Below are 13,032 nucleotides of genomic sequence, written 5' to 3'. Positions count from 1 at the left end.
GGAGCTCACCTAGAGCTCTCAATGGCAATGCCAACTCCTGTTGCTTGGCCTTCTTAGAGTAGGGCAGCTGGCTTCCAAGAGGGAGTATTCTAAGGCGTTGCGCTCCAAGAGAGCCAGGTGGAACTTCTAAGGACTCCTTTGACCTAGCTCTACAAGCACCCAAATGTTACTTCTGCTGTGTTTTCCTGGTTGAACAAGCCATTAAGATCAGCAGCAGCATGCCTGTACAGGGAAGGAAGGAGCTGCTGGCAGCCCTCTTTGGACACCATGTATCACTGATGCTCTAAGTTTGAGATGTGTATTGATAGTCAAGTCTGGAACTCAGGGAGAGACTGGGTCTCTGGAAATTAGACAGGAAATTTCTCTTCAGAGATTTTTGTTTAGATTGTTAAGCCCGATATTCTTGAATTAGAAACACATTGCCCTTCTGCCTTTTTTTTTTTTTAAGTAACCTAGTTGGAACTATGTTATTCCAGTAGATATGTGTGTGGTAGCTAATAAATGAACTGTATTGTTTTTTCATTAATATTTATTAATTACTTAACACAATGCCTGAACTCTAGACACTTAAAAATATTAATTATTATTATAAGCTATTACTTTTTTTTTTTTTTTACGCTTTCGTATCCACATTCTTTCTAAACTGGATAGATGTTCCATGCTTTGTCTCTGTGGCATGCATTTATCTGGCTATATTCACACTGGGTTGATTATTCCTGATGCTATAAAACAGTTCAGATGACTCATTTTCCCATCTGGCCTCATTATTAATGTGTGTACCATTTCATAACCTGGAGCCTTCTGACATGTTTCCTTAGCCCCCCAAATCTATAGGAATTAAACCTTTTTGGATTTTCAGATAATCTTAAAGTAATTCAAGCACATTCGGAAACTCCCGGGCTACCTCCTTTAATTGAAGCAATCCATGCAGTTTCATAGGAGCACTTACGTTGAACATATGATCATGTTAGTACCAGGTAAAACCAAATTACATTACAACATACACTCGAGGGTTTTGCAGTCATTCTGTAGAGTAAGGTAGTGGGAGAATGGAATGACCCATGTCATCGGCTTGTAAAACTATAAAGACCCCAGAGCTGGCCATCGATACATTTTCATAAAGTCAGTGGCTATGTTGTGAAATCTTGTCTTTGTTTACACAAATTAGCGATGGTTAGATAGAAGTAAATGCACTAGTGAAAAACAGAACTTTTTTTTTTGTTAAACAGTATTTTTTAATTTCAATATTATATTTTGGAGTGTGCTAATTAGCCTTTAAAGAGACTAGATGCATTGTTAAAAGAAAGCTTATTTTTAAAAAAGATATGATGGTTTATATGATGGTCTAAGTTTACAACAAGTTAAAAAAAAAAAAACCACATCAATGAATATTCTACTGGTGAAGCAAACATTAGCAATTTAGTAGCAGAAAATAAAATCATCCAATACTGTAGATGAATGCTGATAATTTGCATTTTTTTGGTTCTGTAGTTAATTTATAAACTTGATTTAGTTGTAGATTTGTGTAAGAGAGATGAGCATAAGGCATTTTACATTTCATTCATCTTACAGAAACATAACTAAAATGATTAAGTCAACATTGACTATTTATAATTTTTTCCTTTAAAAGGTTACTTTATCACCATGTTTAAGAAACACTGACTTAGTTAATAAGCTTCTATAAATCCAAGAAACAGTCTCATCATATTCTAAGAAAGGGGTAAAGAAAAAACCACTATAGGGCTCATGTTTTCCTCCTAGAGATATTCATAGGCTAGTAAAATTCTAGATCCACTTGTTTTTATTGTTGTTGTTTATTTTAAAAAGATTTCTTGTTTGTTTGTTTTGACTTTGTGGAACATAGGAGAAATTTGAACATGCCCTTCTAGGCATGTTTTGTGGTTTTCTACAGAAATCTTCTCCTTGTGCTCTGATTATACTAATCTAGTGTTAGTTCCAAGAACACACCAAACTCTCTGCTATCTCAGCATCTGTATACTTTCTGCCTTCTCTGTCTGGTCTAGAACACCTTCCTTTGTTTTTTTTTTAATATTTAGGTTTCTGCTTAAATGTTTTATCCTCAGGATGCCCTCTCATGGTCACCTCTGTCTTAAGGGGGTTCCTCTTACTCTCCCTCATCACCTTCTTTATTTCTCTCATAGTACTTCCAGGCTTTCTCATGATTTAAGATGTTTATTTTACTTGTTTCCCATTAGACTATAAGTTAGAAGAAGGAAAGCTGCATTGTCTGTCTTATTGACCATTGTAGGACTTAGCATACTGTATAGAACACAGTAGGAACCCAATGACCATTGATTGAATTTGAAAATATGGTAATCATTGCTTTTATGTTTTAGCACATTCCTGGAAACCCTCTCATCTAGAAGTCATTGCAAAATTACAGAGAACTTATTCAATGGTGAAAACCATTCAGTGAGTGAATTAAAGGAACCAGTAGAAAGTCTAGTACTATTGGGTGAGCTGAGTGGTACAAAGCAACCAAAATTAAGGATCGGTTTCCCAATACAGTGTAACTTTGCCATTTGGGCTATAAATAGCCAATTGTTCTCCTGATTCCCATGGGTTGCCTTTCCCCATAGTTTGGCGAGGAGGTAAGAGGAAGATACTGATCCTTTAAGGCCCTGTTCTATCACGCCATGGCCAGGATGAATGCCTTGGTGCCAGGATGAGAACTATGCAAGTTGATAATGGAGTCAGTGATAAAATAATGACTAATTTTTAAACTGTGGATTTTTAACCCATTTATCTCAAAACTCTATTGAATTATATATCAGATAATTAACATTTTTTTAATTCTGCTATGTTCATTTCCCCCACCATTTAGCATCTCTGAAATTGAGATGCATCTTAACAATTTATGTCATGTCATAATTTACTTGACCTTTTTCTTTGTAAATGATACATAAAACAATGTGCATCTTACAACTGGTAGCATTTTGGAGTTGATAAAACAAGGCAACCCTCTCTGATTTCTTTAGCTAATATTAATTTGTTAAGTGAAGGAACGTAGAAGCACTTTGCTAGGAGTAGGCCACATAAAATGATGCAGCATTTCAGCAAAAAATAGCTACCGGCAATTCCTGTGTAGTCATGGTGCTCTTCCAGCCAAGGAATGGAGTCTGTTTTTCCTTTGCTTGAATCTAGGTTGATCCTGCGATTTACTTAAATCAATAGAATGTGAGAGAGGTGACATTGTGTGACTTCCGAGTTCTAAGAATACTTCCAGTTTTTTCGGCGAGCCAGTATCCTCAATGTAAATATGATTCCTGACTGATGAGAGACCACGTGGAAAGAGAGGGGCACTTGGAGGAGAAGGGAGGTACCCCAGTCCTCACCAGCATCTATACCCTAAGTACATGAGCGAGGCCATCTTGCGTCTTCCAGCCCCACTTGATCTGCCTCAGACAACACCATGTGGACCAGAGATGAACTATCCCCAGCGAGCCTGCTCTGAATTCCTGCCCCACAGAATCATGAATAGAAAGCCCCTAAATAATAGGGTGCTTTGTCACATAGTATATACAACTGAGACAGCAACAGAGAATTTAAGTCCTACGGACTATTTTCTCAATTCTCCTCAATTTGGAACAAACACTCCTCCTCAAATAAAGAAATGTCCTTCAAGGATATGAGCCTTAGAAAAATTGCCCGTGTTCCTCCCAGTTCAGATTTCCTGGCATGGACAACAAGACAAGACAATCCATGAAGTACATGAGGAGTCACAGTTCAAAAACAAATCCTACCATTCCGCTCACAGCTGTTTCTACCTGATGTGACGGTGTTTCACCGAAGACCTGAGACTCCTCAAAGATGTTTCCTGGGTCCACCTAGTGTAAAACCACATTATCACCAGAGAATCACCTCTAAAAATCTCTAATGCTTCTAAATGTGGGATGATTGCCTAGCTGTGACAATTCCATAGGAGAACAAACTCTGAATGGTAGCTGCTCTTCAAGACCATGATCAGTCAGAGAGAGTGATCTGGATCTGACAAACCTCGGAACTTCTAGGACACAAGGAGTGTTCTCTGAAGCAACAATCAGGGAAAACGGTGGAGACATGTCTTCTGAGAATTGCCACTCAGAACAACCGAGCCTGCTGACCAGGCAGAGTATCCTCAGTGTGTGCAGCAGTTTCTCAATAGGAAGTATGAAAATTAGAAACATTGCAAAAGGGAGGACAAGAACCCTGAAAGATTAATATCCGGTGAGGTGTGAGAGGAAAACTTAAGCTACTTACTTTGCAGTAACTACCTCAGAATGGAAAGCTATTTTGGTAGCCAAGTGTGGAAAGTTAACATTTTAACTGAATAAAACCATCGGGTCATAAAGCAGGGAATGTGTATGAATTCATTAGTCTGGTTTTCCTGAGTTTATTTACTCTTTCAGAAGAAATTTTCCTCTATTGCTCCATGAAATATGAGTGTACGTGTGTTTATACTTTCAACTGCATTATCTTTTAAGGTCCTCTTATTCCTATTCCACAGCTTAATCCATGTATGCAATCTAATAATTATAATTGCTTTAACAGTTCTTTAAAAGTGAGCAGAGTACTTTTTTCTTCGTGTCTGTCTAATCTTATTGGGACACTAAAATTGAGAATGAAATATCTCCCGCAGCCTTTGACTGGCACACAAGATCTTTTCCGGGGTCTAGCTGGGGTTCTAACACCTTCAGTGAGTCAAAACCAATTTGTCATCCCAGAAAACCCAAACGGCCAGTTCTACTCCTTATGAAATCTGTCTGGACAGTAATCTACTGCTGGACACAATCAAGATGAAGATCGATACCATCCTTATTACAATTTTGTGGTGAGTCATACTTCACTTTGGATTGTTACGTAACATCTGGGAGAGATGTGAGCCCAGAAAGAAAATTATGAAATAGAATCATTACCAAGGAAAGCCAACCACAATGGAAAGGAAAATGTGGTATCAGAAAGATTCAGCCTGACAGATATTGTCACGAATTCAATGATTTGCAATGAGGCAGAAAGAAAGATATTCTTTCCCCAGGAGTACAAAAACAAATTGTCATTTTGTCACTGTTGCAAAGACACGTTGATTGACACTCAGTTGGCAGCATCCCACTGAGGCCTCTGTAGACCCCATCAGTCAAACTAGTGCCAGATCTTATAGGCCATGCATTAAAAAAATCCTCATTTGAAGCTAGAAGGACCACTATTGGTTTTTCTTCAAATAAATCTAGAAATAACATCTCACTCTTTTTTCTAGCAAAGGGAGTAGGGGAATTCACAGCAAATCAGAGACCCAAAGTTGAGTTTCCTGGGGCGTTACCCTTCTCTCTTGCCAGGAATAACTTAAAGTAGCTTTGGGGGTGGCAGTGCAAGCCGTCCTCGTGACTTCTCCCCAGTCTTCAACATTTCCCCTCACATCACCTGAGTGTTTTCACTTCTCTTTGTGACACTCTACAAGGGACCACCAATTAAACCTGCTTCTAAAGATGCAAATGGCCCTGGCAAGGGAGGTCAGGTGGCAGAAACACCAATTTCACCTTAAGGCTAAGCACAGAGAAGAGGGACAAGGCAGGGCTCACACGTGTACTGAAAAGCTTAAAGGTAGAATGTACATAGGACGTCAATCTTGTTGGTGCCCCTAGGTGAGGTTCCAGAGGCTGAGGAGAAGGGCAGCTGAGATTGAGGGATGACACTGGGGAAATCATGGACCTGAATGACAGGACACGGCCATGGGAAGCACCACGCACTCAGGGAGAGGGACCGTCCGAGGTGGCAAAGGGAAGTGGGCCTCTCAGAGTAAGTACGGTCTAGGGTCAGCCCTGTTTTCAGGAAGAGAATTAGAGTGAGCTCTTCCTTCTTCCTCTCTCCTGTTCCCATGATCTAAGACTTAGGCCAGCACTGTTGGTCTCAGGACTTAGCTTCACAGTGGGCTTCTTTAGCCTTTTCGGTGCACATGGCCTGGTCCCATCGAAATCAGTCGCCCTTGTTAACTGTGATCACATGGTATTCTACAAACCACTGGCTTAGACAAAACAACGTGGGGGCTGCTTTCAAGGTGAGACTGTCTATATCTCAGCTAAGATTTGCAAGAGTCTGTCTCTTGTGTCTATACTGAGTCTTGTTAAAGTCAAGCCCCCTTGGTCAGCAGAGAGAGCCTCAGTTTGCTCATCTGGATCGGGCTTGAAAAGTTGGGCAATGAACCAGTGTCCTTTATTTTCCTTTGTCATTGCCAGTGGTCATCGTGATTCATGTGACACAGTTCCTCGAAAGACCAAGAAAAAAAAGACAAGACAGCAGAACAAAATTTACAAATTACTTTCTATTGCCTATGGTTTCGGGTACGTATTTTAACATTATTTCAGTTCATAGTTATGAGTTTCTGGGTCTTCAGAGTTGGAAGCGTAAAAAACAGCCACGAACAAACATCTATGTCTGGTAATTAAATATAGGTATTGGGTAATTATAATTGTTTCTAGTTTTTTTTTTTTTTTTTTTTTTTTACTAACTTTCTCACTGCAAACAAACTAAAAGATAGCGACTTTTAGCCCAAAACCGACTTCTCAAATGTGGAGGTTTCAGACTTTATAGGTATGTACATGACACAGACGAATGAAAAAACTTCATATTATGGATTAAAATCCTGAGGTTTGAATCTCCTTGTAACAGGATAGCTAGGAGATGAGGTCCAAACAGGATGCCACAAGATAACAAAACCATTAGTTTAGTGATTCTCAAGGTGTGGTCAGAGGACCCTGGGAAGCCACGGCTTCTTTCCAGGAGATCCACAAAGTCCTGCCTTTTCCGACTATATATCTGTGTAAGGCCGGATTTTCCTCATATACATCTGCTAAAAGAGCATAACTAACAGACTGAATGCAGAAGTAGTTATGAGAGTCTGTCTTTGCTGAGGCCAGGCATTAAATCCATTTCCAAAAATATAACACGATGACAATCTTCTTACTACATTTTTGGGGGAGGAAATCTAGTTAGTTTCCATGAAAGATATGATAGTTATGTTAACATGTAAAGGGTTAGTTATTATTTCGAATGAACACGTTATAAAAATTTCTTGGTTTTAATTTCTAACATGGTAAATATTAATATATATAAACCACAAAACCACATAAGCAGAAGCTCTTTAAGGTCCTCGATAATTTTTAACACTGGAAGAGTCCTGATGCTGAGATGTTTGAGAATTGCTGCACGAATCCTGCCTCATTTTCCTCAAGTTAATTCTCTAAACCATGTAACCATCTAAAGCGTGGCTTAAGCTGCTTACCGCTCCACCCCCTTCCCAGTTTCCCTCCCAACAGTATGTTCATGCACTAAGGTAATGTAAAAATATTTAGCAACTGGTTTGGTGTGGGAATCCACCCATCAAAATGTTCGCACAATCAGTAAGCAAGAATTGTGACCAAAAGCAGCAGGTTCAGTCCCACTGGCCCTGAGCTTCTAGGCCCTCCCACTTGCAAATTCCTTCTGCTTCTGGTAATGTGAGAATTTCATCTCCCATCCAGAAGACCATTCTGCCCACTGGTGAATCCTCAGGCTTAGCACAGTACCTGGAACCTTGTCAGGGCTCTACCAAAGTACCTGCATCTGAGCCCATGTTTCCCTGTCCTGGATGCAAATACTTTGTCTCATCTAGTGGTGACCCTCCAACCAGTTTGGAGCAATATGAGATGGGGCTTCCCTGTAATGACTAGAAGGGAATAGGTCACAAACCACATTCATCATCATCCTAATTTGCCCCGAAACGTTGGAGCTTCAGATGGTCTAATATTGTGCAGTGTCTTAAACATCTAGATCAGATTTGTTTGGGCTTAGAGGAATGGGTGAAATGCCTCAGATCTTGGCTTAACCAAACCACTTAAACCACTCTAGTTAAAACTGAGCAAGTTATATGAGTGCAGCAGAGTGAGCTCCTCACCAGAAATGCACGGAATGTACTTAGATGTCTTTTTTGGTGGAATGAGATTACGAGAATTAGGAAAACCAGATGCAGGGGATTTCCAAAGGTCTGAGGCTAAGCTGATGAGTGCCAGCTCTGCACACTTAGAGGGAGGTCTCCTGGAATGTGTACTTCCTCTCTGACTTGATGTTATGGGTTGATTTGTGCCTGCCCCACCAACCCCCCAAATCATATGTTGATGTCCTACTCCCCAGTACCTCAAAATGTGGCCTTGTTTGAAGACAAGGTCTTTTGGGAGGTAATCGAGTTAAGGTGAGGTCACACTAGGTATGGCTGGTGTCCTTATGGAAAGAAAAAATTTGGACACAGAGGAAAGATAATGTGGAGTGACAGGGAGGACGCCATGTGAATATTATGACAGACATCTAAAAGCCACGGTGAGAGGCCTAGAGCAGGTCCTTTTTCCTCACCTCCCTCAGAAGGAATCGACCTTGATATCAGGCTCCTTCTCACCATCACCTCCAGCACTACGAGAAAATAAATTTCTGTTGCTAAGTCACCCGGCTCGTGGTACTTTGTTACAGCAGCCCTGGCAAACGTGCCTCGGGTTTCCAAATCGCAGCCCCGTTTTTTCTCAGGGGAAAGAACTTTCTCTCAGGGGAAGAATTCTAAGGAGTTTTTTTTATTCGAATAAGCGAGGTATAGAAGAGTAATGAGCATTCCCTGTGATGAAGCTCTGACAACTCCCTCAACCACACATGGCTTATAAAGTTGGACTCCTCTTCTAGCTTCAGACTGGAAGGGATATCAACAATCAGTGAGAGCAAGTGTTTGGTTCCCTTAGTGGTGAGAAGCAGGGAGTGTGTGGCCTGGCATATGTGGAAGCCAGACCCCTGCAGCATCAACACAACCCTCATTTAGGGATCTCTTTCCTAGAGCTCCTTCTTCTGCTCGACAGCCCTGCTGGAACGTGACCCCAGTGCGTATTGTTGCCACACATCGCCGTCTCTCATGTGTGACACTGTGGAACCACTCAGGGCTCAGATGTTGCTGCTGACCTTGGCATGCCCTAGTCTAAATACATCCTCTTCCGCTGTCCTTACACCCTGTTCTGCTTCCTACTTCCTCAAAGTCTTCATTCTTTCATCACATACTGACTAGAGTCATCTTTAGCCGCCACTCTCTGTGTTCTGTCTGCTGCATCCGCTTTGGTGCCAAGTCTCGTGGATCCTTCCTTCTGACTTCCTCTCACTCTGCCTTTCCTTATGCAGCCACTAGCAGCACCACTGGTCAGGCCATTGGTGCCCCATGTGTGGACAATGGATGACACTGTTTGGAGACCAGGGATATTTTGATTTCCTTCCAGGGCACCTGGAAGGAAAGAGTAAAGGATGAAGGGAGGCCTAAGGAAGAATGAGATGAGAGTCAGGGATGGGGTGCAGATTAGCAATCGGATAAGGCTCATGAGGGGCATCTTATGCACCTTGTCATGGTAATAAAAGCAGTTGAAAGTTTGATCGTTTGTTGTGGGGGATTACGATTTGGTACGAATGTCAAAATGTCAACAACAACCACAAAATGTTGGTATCGGGATGTCATGGATCGTTGCAGAAGCTTCCTCCCGGTTGCTTGAATGTCCTTCCTTTAATATTGTACATGCTACCATCTTGCTTTAATACGTATTTTGGTTAACTGCACGATGTCATCTATTCATATAGTCAACAAACATTTACTGAGTGTATTTCTCAGTGTTGGCATTTGGTAAGGGACAACATGGACTGAGTCCTTGTTATTTCCCTACCATCCTCTCCAATAACTCTTGCCCCAAATAACATTTTTAAGTTGATGATTAAAAAATTCGTAACCAAATATATGTGTATACACATATACATGCATTCATACATATGACAAATATTTTACAAAAACCCCAGATACGGATTTTACCTTATTTATTATAATCAAAATGAAGATACTAAAGAGTAAAGATACTTAGTGATTTCTGAGGTGACAAGCACTGTGCAAGTAGCATTATTTTTCTTTGATGCCTTTTTCATTTATAGGATGAAATGGAAAAATATGGGGACATTTTTGGAATTCTTGGAATTATCTCCTCAGTCATTCCATACTTTTGTTTTCATCATTTTCCTCTTTCGGTTTTAAACTTGAGAACATTTAAGCTTGCTTTTCAAAGTTCGTGTGAAGAGAACAAACTTTATTGCTTGGTTTGGAATTCTAAGTCCTTAAAGTTGTCCTATAAATAGCTTTCAATTTTTAATTTTGAAAGGCAAAGAGATAAGCTGTTGCATCCATCCTTCTTCCAATTACTCTTGTTCAGACACTCCAAAGCATCAGTGATGCAGGCAGTTCCCTCTCCTCTCACCCAAGTGCAAGAAAACTTTCCATTTTTTTCTCTTAAATAATAACTGTAAGTCATCATAGAAGTTAACCAGTTCAAAATATCATATGACTTTTTTTTTTTTAAAAGAAAAAGTAATCACACAGACCACTCTCCGAGTGGTCAGAGATAATAAATTGTAAACTGCTGGATATTTTCTGGATTTAAATCAACTAAGTCAAAACTTTGGTCCAAATTGGGCAAGCATGAGAATGAATGCCATCTGTGGTTAAGTGCTGGATTCGTCACACTCCAAGTGTCCACTCGCTTGCGTAGACTTGGAGAGGACCCAAGGGAGGAACTGGGGGTGAGGAAATTAGTGGAAAATGCCCAGTTTTTGTTGTCAAGTTTTCTAAAAGGATAAGATTTGTTTGAAATGGAGACGTTCTGGTTATAAAAGCGGGAACTTATCTAGATTGTCTACAGGGTAATGGGCAGGAGGAGACAAGAAAGAGATACCTTTGGTGAAGGTGTCTATATGAACAAATATGAACAGACACGGAGATAGGAAGATGGGTCTCTGGAGACTTAGCTCGTATCCCATGAAGCGGGCATCTCGCCTTCCCTTAGGGCTGTAGGCCTATGCAGGTGTGCACATGTCAGCCATTCTTTCCATGTGGTTTCAAAGTCAAAGTTATTGGATGTGTATTATTAGGTGCCAGGCCCTGACCTGTGCATTTTGGAGGCATTGTCTGATTTAGTGCTCTTAGGACACAGGGACTACTCAGCCAGGGCGGCCTCATTGCGCAGGCGACATTTGAAGAAAGTCCTGAAAGAGGTGCGAATACCCAGTGCCATGCTCCTAAGGTGGGAGGTGCCCAGTGTTCTTGGGGTACAGCCAGGAGGCCAGTGTGGCTAGAGAGGAGTAGGAGGTGAGGTCAGAGAGAAAAAAGCCTGATAGAGCTTTCTAGACAACCGTGAAATGGTTGTTTCCTTAGAGTGAAATGGGGAGGGAAATGAACAGAGATTTGAGAAAGACTTTGATTCTGGACATATTTTGAAGCTAACAGATGTTCTGATAGATGGCAGGTCGGGTATCAGAGAAGAAGAAGCATCAAGGACACCTGTGTGGTCTTCAGTTGGAGCACCTGGAAGGATGGAGATGCTGTTCCTGTGATGGGAAGACTTCCTGTGCAATCATCTGGGGGAAGACCAGGCATTCTCTCTAGACCAATTAAGTTAGAGGAAGCCATTAGGTGTCAAGGTAGAGAGGTGAAATTGGGACTCAGAAATACGGGCTGATATTTAGAGAAAAGGTCTGGGCTGTGGTACAAGTGTGAGAGTTCTCAGAGTACAGGTGCTCTGGAAGGCCACGGGACTCAATGGAATAACCAAGGGAGTAAGATAAAGAAGAGGAGAAGACTGAGAACTAAGCCCTTGTCCTTTAGTGTTAAGAGGTTGGGGAGAGGCAGCCAAGGACACAGAAGAAGCCACCACTGCAGCAGGACGGAGGCAGAGTGCAGGGTCCTGGAGGCAAGCAGAGCACGTGTGTCTAGGAATGTCCTGGTCTGTCCGACTGTCCACAGGGATAGCACCTCCCGCCCCGCTAAGTGAAAGTCATGTCTGCACCTTACTCACGGTCTGGGAGTCAGGCATTAGTCAGGCAAAACAGTTTTCATGGAGAGAAAGCCTCTTTTATCCTGCCATGAGAAACAGAAGACTGTGAGAGGAGCCCGTGAGAAGGAGCTGCGTGACTTCAGGATGAGTGGAGGAGATTTCAGCATCATCAGTCAGTCATTAACCGACTTCTTCATTTGCTGTGTTCATGTGGTTTCTAACCAGGCTGGAATTTGTTTAACAAAACGGTCATGGTCTCCATTTCCCCCAAGTCCTTGAATTTAAAGATCATTTTTGAAATGTTAGGTCATGCTACAGATGCTATAGTGCACTCCTAGAGATGCCTCATTTTCATTTTCCTTATTTTATAGAAAAAAATAGTTATGGGTCCTAAATGAACAAAATTAAAACCAAAGTTCGCCTTGTGTTCACAGATATCTTCACCTTCTTATGTGTCCAAAATGCATTTTTCCAGCCATCTGTGGTTCTTAAAAGATGCCTACAAGCTGTTTTTACAGTATTTATGATTTAAAACAGTCCATTCTTCAAACTGTTTCAATGCTCTTTCATGCATGCTGTTAATACTCTTTGGTTTGGACTGGATCCCAAAGGAGCTGGTTTGGCTGCATCGCACCATGGGCATCAGACAAAGGGAAACCAAAGTCTGCCTTGTGGGGAAACATTGGCAGGAGATATGAAACCACCTGAAGCCTCAATTCTACAGGGTCCTATAAGGTCAGGGCATGGGCGAGGCGGTTTGGAGGGCAGAGCCTGGAGTCATCCCCAAGGTCATGCACTCCCTGGGAACTTGTGGCTGAGCCTGTGGGCAGAGAGGAGCTGATACAGGCTCAGTCCACTCATCCACTCAATATTAATTTACTGAATGACTCCCGTATCTCATGGACTTTTTTTCTGCATGAATTAACAATATGTTTATTTTATTACATGGAAGAAACCATACATAGCCTAAGAATGAGAGGCCTGGAGATAGTAGATGGGGGCATAGAGCATCAGCTGTTGAGTCAGGCTGCCTTGGGTTCAAATCCAGTACCTGGCCACGGTGACTTTGAGGCATTGCTCACTCTCCTTGAGTCTCAGCAGTCTCATCCAGAGTAGCAATTAGGATACATTCCTCGAGAAAGAACACAGACAATACGTGAAAAATACCTGT

General features: G+C 41.5%; 1 protein-coding gene and 1 long non-coding RNA gene across 11 annotated transcripts in view; one reads left to right on the top strand and one right to left on the bottom strand.

Moving 5' to 3' along the window:
- RAPGEF5 (Rap guanine nucleotide exchange factor 5) overlaps positions 1-13,032 on the top strand; it is a 416,073-nt gene that overhangs the window by 78,738 nt on the left and 324,303 nt on the right. The window contains exons 3-7 of one of the 10 annotated variants that reach the window (XR_002780767.1): positions 2,358-2,476; positions 3,166-4,831; positions 5,640-5,793; positions 6,231-6,335; positions 11,327-12,411. The exons of 7 other annotated variants lie outside the window; for them this stretch is intronic. The gene's annotated coding sequence lies outside the window, so the exon portion shown is untranslated. Of the gene's footprint in view, positions 1-2,357; positions 2,477-3,165; positions 4,832-5,639; positions 5,794-6,230; positions 6,336-11,326; positions 12,412-13,032 lie in introns of those variants that run through there. 2 more of the 10 variants (XR_002780765.1, XR_002780766.1) reach the window with 2 other exon arrangements.
- Positions 6,787-11,958, bottom strand: LOC111740859. The gene is made up of 2 exons (XR_002780776.1): positions 11,874-11,958; positions 6,787-9,280 (listed from the first exon to the last, which is right to left on the bottom strand). It is a non-coding gene; the product is annotated as an uncharacterized LOC111740859 (long non-coding RNA).

This window comes from Pteropus vampyrus, unplaced genomic scaffold (assembly GCF_000151845.1).
Source record: "Pteropus vampyrus isolate Shadow unplaced genomic scaffold, Pvam_2.0 Scaffold69, whole genome shotgun sequence".
NCBI lineage: Eukaryota > Metazoa > Chordata > Mammalia > Chiroptera > Pteropodidae > Pteropus > Pteropus vampyrus.
This window is presented reverse-complemented; position numbering and strand designations above follow the sequence as displayed.